Genomic DNA, 6,881 nt, shown 5'->3' with positions numbered 1-6,881 from the left:
TTGCTTGATATGTGGCTTTCACTGCACTCTAGTTCTGTTCTCACTGAGTGATCAACTCCAGTTGTTTCCTGAGACCAGCTTCCACAACACACACACTGCTGTGCCCTTGTGTAAGTGTGTCCATGGCTGAACTGTAAGAATTCCTGCTCCTTTCCCGTCTGGCTAGAGCACGAGGAGAGTGTGTTTGTAGTTAATGATGTTGCTGTAGATTTTTGGCCATATCCTGCCTCGATTATTCAGACAGTCCCTTTCCCGTCATATCCCCAGTACATCAGTGATTGTGATAGCAGGGGGCAGGTTTTCTCTGGGGCACTGAGCTTTGCCAGGGGGTTGATGGCTCCTTTCTTTCCTCACCCTGGAGTAAACTCGCTTTTTATTCCATCCTTGATGTTTCAAGGAATAACAAGAGATGATCAAAGAAAGAGGTGGACAGGGTAGGTCTCAGGGGAGGGGCAGAGAGGTGTGGGCAATGGTTAGGGTAGGTCTCAGGGGAGGGGCGGGGGGGGCAGCAGGCAGACCTTGGGGTATGGGGTGGAGAGGCGCGAGGAGGCCTTGCGGGAGGAGAGGAGCGAGCGATCAGCAGGCCTCAGCCAAAGAGCAGGGGTGGGAAGTGGCCAAATGGGAGTGAGGGTGGAGCACAGGGGGGGCCTCGGAGGGAGGAGAACGAGGGAAGGGGGTGGAGGGGGGGACAGCACCACGGTCTGGGAAGGGGCCGCCCACAGGATTCAGGGGGCCTGGGGCAAAACAATTTCAGGGGCCCCTTCCATAAAAAAAAGTTGCAATACTATAGAATCCTGTATTCTCTTGGGGGCCCTGGGGCAAATTGACCCCCCCACCCCCCTCTGGGCAGCCCTGCCTTCAGCCTCTCCCTGTAAGTCCCCTGCCCCCTAGACTCTGTCCAATTTGTTTCTGTAGTGTGTGTGTGTGTATGTGGGAAATGGACGCAATGCTCCAGATGTGGCCTCAGCAGTGCTGACTAGAGGGGAATAATCACTTCCCTCCATCTGCTGGCAACGCTCCTACTAATCCAGCCCAATATGACCAGTTACCCATATTGAATGCAGACACAGCAATATCTGATACATTGGTTCCTGTCCATTCAGGAGGTTATTTCCCACCTATTCATAAATAATGAAGCTGCTCTAAGCGGAGGGGAGAGAGCTGTCCCGTCTGTGCAGTTAACCCATCTCCCGGAGAGGTGGTAGCTATGTCAGCAGGGGGAAGTTATGTTGGTGGGTGTGCAAGCTGTGGTGTCTACATGTGTATATAAAGTTTAATCAAACCCCATTTTTTAAACCCCTGTGGTCTGGGAATAGAAAAGGAGCTCTCTGAGGCAGAGCCCGTCCTTCAAAATCCTTAAGATCACAGACTTGCCTATGTAAATGTCAGGGGGGTAGAGCTCAGTGGTAGAGTGTTTGACTGCAGATTAAGTGGTCCTTGGTTCAAATCCAAGTGCCCCCTTACAAGCCTGTTTTTTCAATAAAAATAATTCCATTTCTAGTATGCTCAGGAGCTCCACTATATAGGGATTCCTGAAATGAATGGACACACTTACTGTTTTCCTGTGCAAATGCATAAACACCTAGCAAACGTCCCCCAGCAGAAATCACTTTCAATCCTCTGAGTGTCTTGGTTTGTTTTCATGAATGAAACAAAGACACATGAAGAGACAGGTCCTTGGCCTCCATGGGTTACAATGTGCAGAAGAACAAGAACCACATCCACGTGGGAGGCATGGACTAGTCTGTATTACATTTGGTAAGTAAGTTGCCATTGGGACTGAAAACTCTACTGGGGGTGGACAGGAGCCTGTTACAAAACTAAAATAACCAAGATTTACCAAACTCCCTGTTACTCATTCAATCCTCTCTTTGTGCACACGGCATCAACTGGGGCTCTAATAACTGGCAGCCTTCCTTTAACACAGATCGTTGTTCCTTGTGACATCCAGATACATTCGAATGGCAGCTGTTCAGAGGTCATGTGCTGCTAGTTCATGAGCAGCAGCAGAGTCTCTGTACGTTTACCAGCCGTAGAGCTGGGTGTGTCTGCATCCAAGTAACTGCAGAGTCAGTGTAGTACAGACAGTTAATTGCACAGTCTCACTTTCTGGTCTCATTGATCATTTGGGTAGAAACAGCAACGGTTTGGTGGGGTTTGTTTGTTTTTTCTCCCTTCGTTTTCTCCGAAGGAATGTGTGATCTTGAGCATGTTAGTTTCAGTTCCCTGTGGGTCAGGAAAATTCCATCTCCTTGAACTAGCTGGGAAGTGACCTGTTTGTATCACCTAGAATAAAGGAGCTTTTGTAAAGCAGTTTAATCTTTAAATACGCAGGATAAAAATAGTAAACAGTAAATTCCACAGCCAGACACCAGGCCAGGATCAAGTCATCCCACATAAAAGAACCATGTTGTGGTACATACTGGCCCCATCACGTGGCCATGGCCTTTCCCTCCTCCTCCAGAGTCAGAATGTGATCAGCTCCCACTGAGGGGGTGCAACACCCCTCCCTTGGTCTCTATGCCAGAGCTCCTATCAGCTCAGCGTCCTTCCCACAAGAGTCGGCTGCTGAGAGGGCTGTGATGGGGTAAATGAAGGCAGAGGAGGATTGTTCCTGATGGGTTTTCCATTGTGTTGCTCTGTGATCCTGCTGGAGGAAGCATCATTTGAGTTTGTTTCAGTGTCTTGGGTTGGGCTGAGGTTGTGACCCTGAGCACAGAGGTTCTCTGCTCTTAGCCCTTCAGGGAATGGACAATGGAACAGCTTCAGAAATTGGATAGAAAGTAGCCTAAGAAAGTGTAGCATAAGTGAGAGGAAAAACAATATAATTACCTCCCTGGTGGTCTAGTGGTTAGGATTTGGTACTTTCATTGCCACAGTCTGGGTTCAATTCCCTGTCAGGGAAAAATGACTTTAAACCAAAACTACTCTAGTTTTTCTTCACTTACAATATAAACAAATCCATGCTATTTTCCTGATTCCCCCCATCTTCCCAGTGTCTCTATGGCAGGGCTGGTTCCAGGCACCAGCACAGCAAGCAGGTCCCTGGGGTGGTCAATGGAAAGGGGAGGCTTCAGTGGCAATTCGTCCCTCTCAGAGGGAAGGACTGGATGCCAAAAGCAGCAGAGGTAGAGCTGCAGTTGATTGCAGCTTTTTTTTTTCCACTTGGGGTGGCAAAAACGCTGGATCTGGCCCTGCTCCAGGGAAGACAATTTGTTAAATCCCAGATGAGTGCAGTTCTATCAGTTCTCAGCCTGAGTCCTTAGGTCTTAATCCTGAGGATATTGTCCCACCATGGGGCCATTTCCCGCCTCTCTTTCCTAGGGAAGCACAATTTTCCTTGCACAGACACAGGAACAGCAAGATCTTTCTCTGTCCCTTGTGCAAAGCAGGGGGCCAAATTCCAGGGAAACAATGGACAAGCAGGGGGCCCTGGGCACATCCAGCCCTGGCCTTGAGATGTTCCCTCCCCTTTTCTTTGTGCCCCTGTTGTTATTTCATGGATTGTCTGGGATGGGGGAAAAGCTGATTTCACTCCAGGTGGAGGGTAAAAAGGACCCTGAAAATCTCAGGACCCAACCCCTGCTACCAGGATCACCGAGGTGCTGGGGATTTGAGTAGGAAAGGGACTGTGTGAATTGTCAAGGTGGGGAATGAATAACAGTCTAGAACTAGATCCACCTCATTAACCACTGACACAGGCTAATCCTGCTGCTGATAGAAGGGAAACTGGGAGCGATTCTTTGCTGCTCAGCCATGGAAACAGTGACCCAATTGCAGCACAGTGAATGTGCTGGGGAAAGCTGGACTTCATAGGCAGGTGGAAAGAGCAGACCCTAGAAACACCTGGAGCTTCCCACACCACTTCTGCCACCAGATCAGGTGTTGAGTGGCTCACAGTGCCCCTCCCCTCCCATTACCTTCCAGCAGGGGGTGGCAGCACCCTCCACCCAATGCAGGGGAGAGGGTTGAGTGCATCTCTGCACCCTGAGTCCAGGGCACCCACTCTCTCTGCCCCACACATCGAATCTGGCCCTGCTGCAAAGTGACCCCTAAGAACCAGCAGCCTCAAGGACCGCAGGTTTGGCCCTCAGAGCAGGGAATGTGCAGCCCGGTCTTCGGCGGTAATTCGGCGGCGGGGTCCCCCACCGCAGGTCTTTGGGGCACTTCGGCAGCGGGTCCCGGAACGGAAGGGGCTCCCCGCCGCTGAATTACCGCCGAAGACCGGGTTGCGCTTCGGCGGCGGCCCCCGCCCCCAACCTCTTACCCCCGGCTCCCTCCTCGCCCAGAGTCTCAGCGCCTCGCCGGAACAGCCACAGCGTGTGGCCGGCGGGGCCTGAGCTCCATCCCGCTCAGAGCCACGTGGGGAGGGGGCGGGGCTGGGAGCTCCACGCCGAGCGGAGGGAGCAGAGCTCAGCCCAGAGCTCCCAGTCCCGTCCCCTGACGACGCGGCTCGGAGCGGGGCGGGGCTCAGGGGCCCCGGCGGAGACTCGGCGTTTGATGCGCTGAGGCTCCAGGAGAGGGGCGGAGGCGGGAGCCCCCGCTGTTCTCTTGGGGGCCCCTGCGGAGCCCGGGGCAAATTGCCCTCTTTGCCCCCCCCCTGGGCGGCCCTGGCTCAGATGCCCCAGTTATTGCACCCTGGCCTGTCACAGAGTGAGAAAAGACACAGCGGGACCCAGCCACCCTACAGTGATCCCATGGACAAGAACCTGGCTCGGAGTGCGGTGAAAGCTCCCTCTGGGCAAAGGGCAGCTGAAATCCCTCAGTGTCCTGGAATTTAAGCAATAGAAGCTTCAAACCCTGCAGGGGTGTGGGCTGAGGTGCATCAGCAGAAGGTTGGGCTGGACAGGGGCGGCAGGTTTGGATAATTTTTGGTGGTGCCCAGAATGGGACCAAGTCCTGCCACAGCCCACCCCACCCCCACACAGGGCCAGCTTTAGGCCGATTCTCCCGATTCCCCTGAATTGGGCCCCACTCCTAAGAGGGCCCCGTGCCCAAGCCCTGGTTCTGCGTACTGGCAAGAGCTGGTGTGCTGTACCAGGGTGGCCCGGCTTCCCCAGGGGGCAATTTAAAGGGCCTGGGGCTCCCAGCAGGGGCTGGGATAGGGCTGGGGTAGGGCTGTGGGACGCTGGGGGCTATTTAAAAGGTCCAGGGTTCCCATTGCTTCTACCGCCCCGGCCCTTTAAATAGCCCCCAGAGCCCCGCCGCTTCCCCAGGGCTCCCAGAGCTATTTAAAGGGCCGGGGCGGTAGAAGCAGGGGAGCCCTGGGCCCTTTAAATAGCCCCCGAATCCCAGGCTGCTGCTGCTATCCCAGTGGGAGAGGGAGGAGGAGGGAGCACTTACCGTACAGGGTGGGCTGTACCCTCTGTACCCGCACCCCCTGACTGCAGCCAGCCCCTGCTGCACCCCCTGCCCTGCCTCCAGCCCCTCACCCCTTGCCCTGCCTGCAACATCCCCTGCCTCCAGCCAGCCCCACACCCCCTACCTGCAGCCAGCCCATTTCCAGCCAGCCCTGCACCCCCTGCCCTGCCTGCACCAGCCCATCTCCAGCCAGCCCTGCATCTCCTGCTCGCAGCCAGTCCCTGTTGCACCCCCTGCCTTGCCTCCAGCCCCTCACCCCCTGCCCTGCCTGCACCAGCCCCTGCCTCCAGCCAGCCCCACACCCCCTGCCTGCACCAGCCCATCTCCAGCCAGCCCTGCACCCCCTGCCCTGCCTCCAGCCCCTCACCCCCTGCCCTGCCTACACCAGCCCCTGCCCACAGCCAGCCCCACACCTCCTGCCCACAGCCAGTCCATCTCCAGCCAGCCCTGCACCCCCTGCCCTGCCCACAGCCAGCCCCTGTCTCCAGCCAGCCCTGCACCTCCTGCTCACAGCCAGCCCCTGCTGCACACCCTGCCTGCACCAGCCCCGCACCCACTGCAGCCAGCCCTGCACCCCGTGCCCTGTCTCCAGCCAACCCCTGTCATACCTCCTGCATCTCTGCCTGAAGCCAGCCAGCTCCCCACACTCCCCTGCCCGCACCAGCCCTACACCACCGGCCCCGCACCTCCTGCCTTGTCTCCAGCCAACCCCTGCTGCACCCCCCTGCCTGAAGCCAGCCAGTCCCGCACACCCCATCTCCAGCCAGCCCCGCACCCCTTGCCCTGCCTGCAGCCAGACCCTACTTCCAGTCAGCCCCTGCCCTGCCTCCAGCCAGCCCCATGTCCACTGGTGCCCTGCAGTTCCCAGGGCAGTAACCCTGCACACCTGCTTCAATGAGGGGGGCAGGGAGCAGCTGGGACCCACACATGTGCACACCCTAGGGTGACCAGACAGCAAGTGTGAAAAATCGGGATGGGGGTGGGGGTTATTAGGATCCTATATAAGAAAAAGTCCCAAAAATTGGGACTGTCCCTATAAAATCAGGACATCTGGTCACCCTAGCACAGCCCCAGGGAGTGGCGGGGACCCACACATGTAAAACGGAATTCGTTTCTGGTTCAGGCCCATCTTTTTAAAAAAGAACTTTAGGTAGGATTAACATACACACGTATTTTCCTGGACATGTCAGGCTTTTTGGTTCTTAAATCACTGTCTGGGAGGAATTTTAAAAATTTAAAAATTTAAAAATTCCTCCTGGGAAAATACGGACGCATGGTAACGCTATTGGTACAAAAAATACATACTGTGGCACATCCCTTAAATCAGAACTTTTTATAGGGAACCGGTTCCTAAGAAATGAAAGTCTTATAAATTTTTAGTTATCCCTGCCGGGGCCCGGCTGAAAATGACTGCCCAGAGTTCGAGAACTGTCCCTGTTCTCATTGGACAGATGGGGAGACGCCTGAAGTACAAAGAAGGGAAGTGACCTTCCCAAGGGCCTACACAGCAAGGTGGTGAC

The 6,881-nt window shown here is 55.1% G+C and overlaps 2 non-coding genes across 2 annotated transcripts; both read left to right on the top strand.

The window, feature by feature from the left end:
* Positions 1-1,389: 1,389 nt before the first annotated feature.
* TRNAC-GCA lies at positions 1,390-1,461 on the top strand. Its single transcript has one exon. It is a non-coding gene; the product is annotated as a tRNA-Cys (tRNA).
* Positions 1,462-2,833: 1,372 nt separating this feature from the next.
* Positions 2,834-2,905, top strand: TRNAE-UUC. Its single transcript has one exon. It is a non-coding gene; the product is annotated as a tRNA-Glu (tRNA).
* The last annotated feature ends 3,976 nt before the right edge of the window (positions 2,906-6,881 follow it).

Source organism: Mauremys reevesii, linkage group 23 (genome assembly GCF_016161935.1).
Source record: "Mauremys reevesii isolate NIE-2019 linkage group 23, ASM1616193v1, whole genome shotgun sequence".
Taxonomy (NCBI): Eukaryota; Metazoa; Chordata; order Testudines; family Geoemydidae; genus Mauremys; species Mauremys reevesii.
Note: the sequence above shows the minus strand (reverse complement) of the source record. Positions and strands in the feature narration are given on the sequence as shown.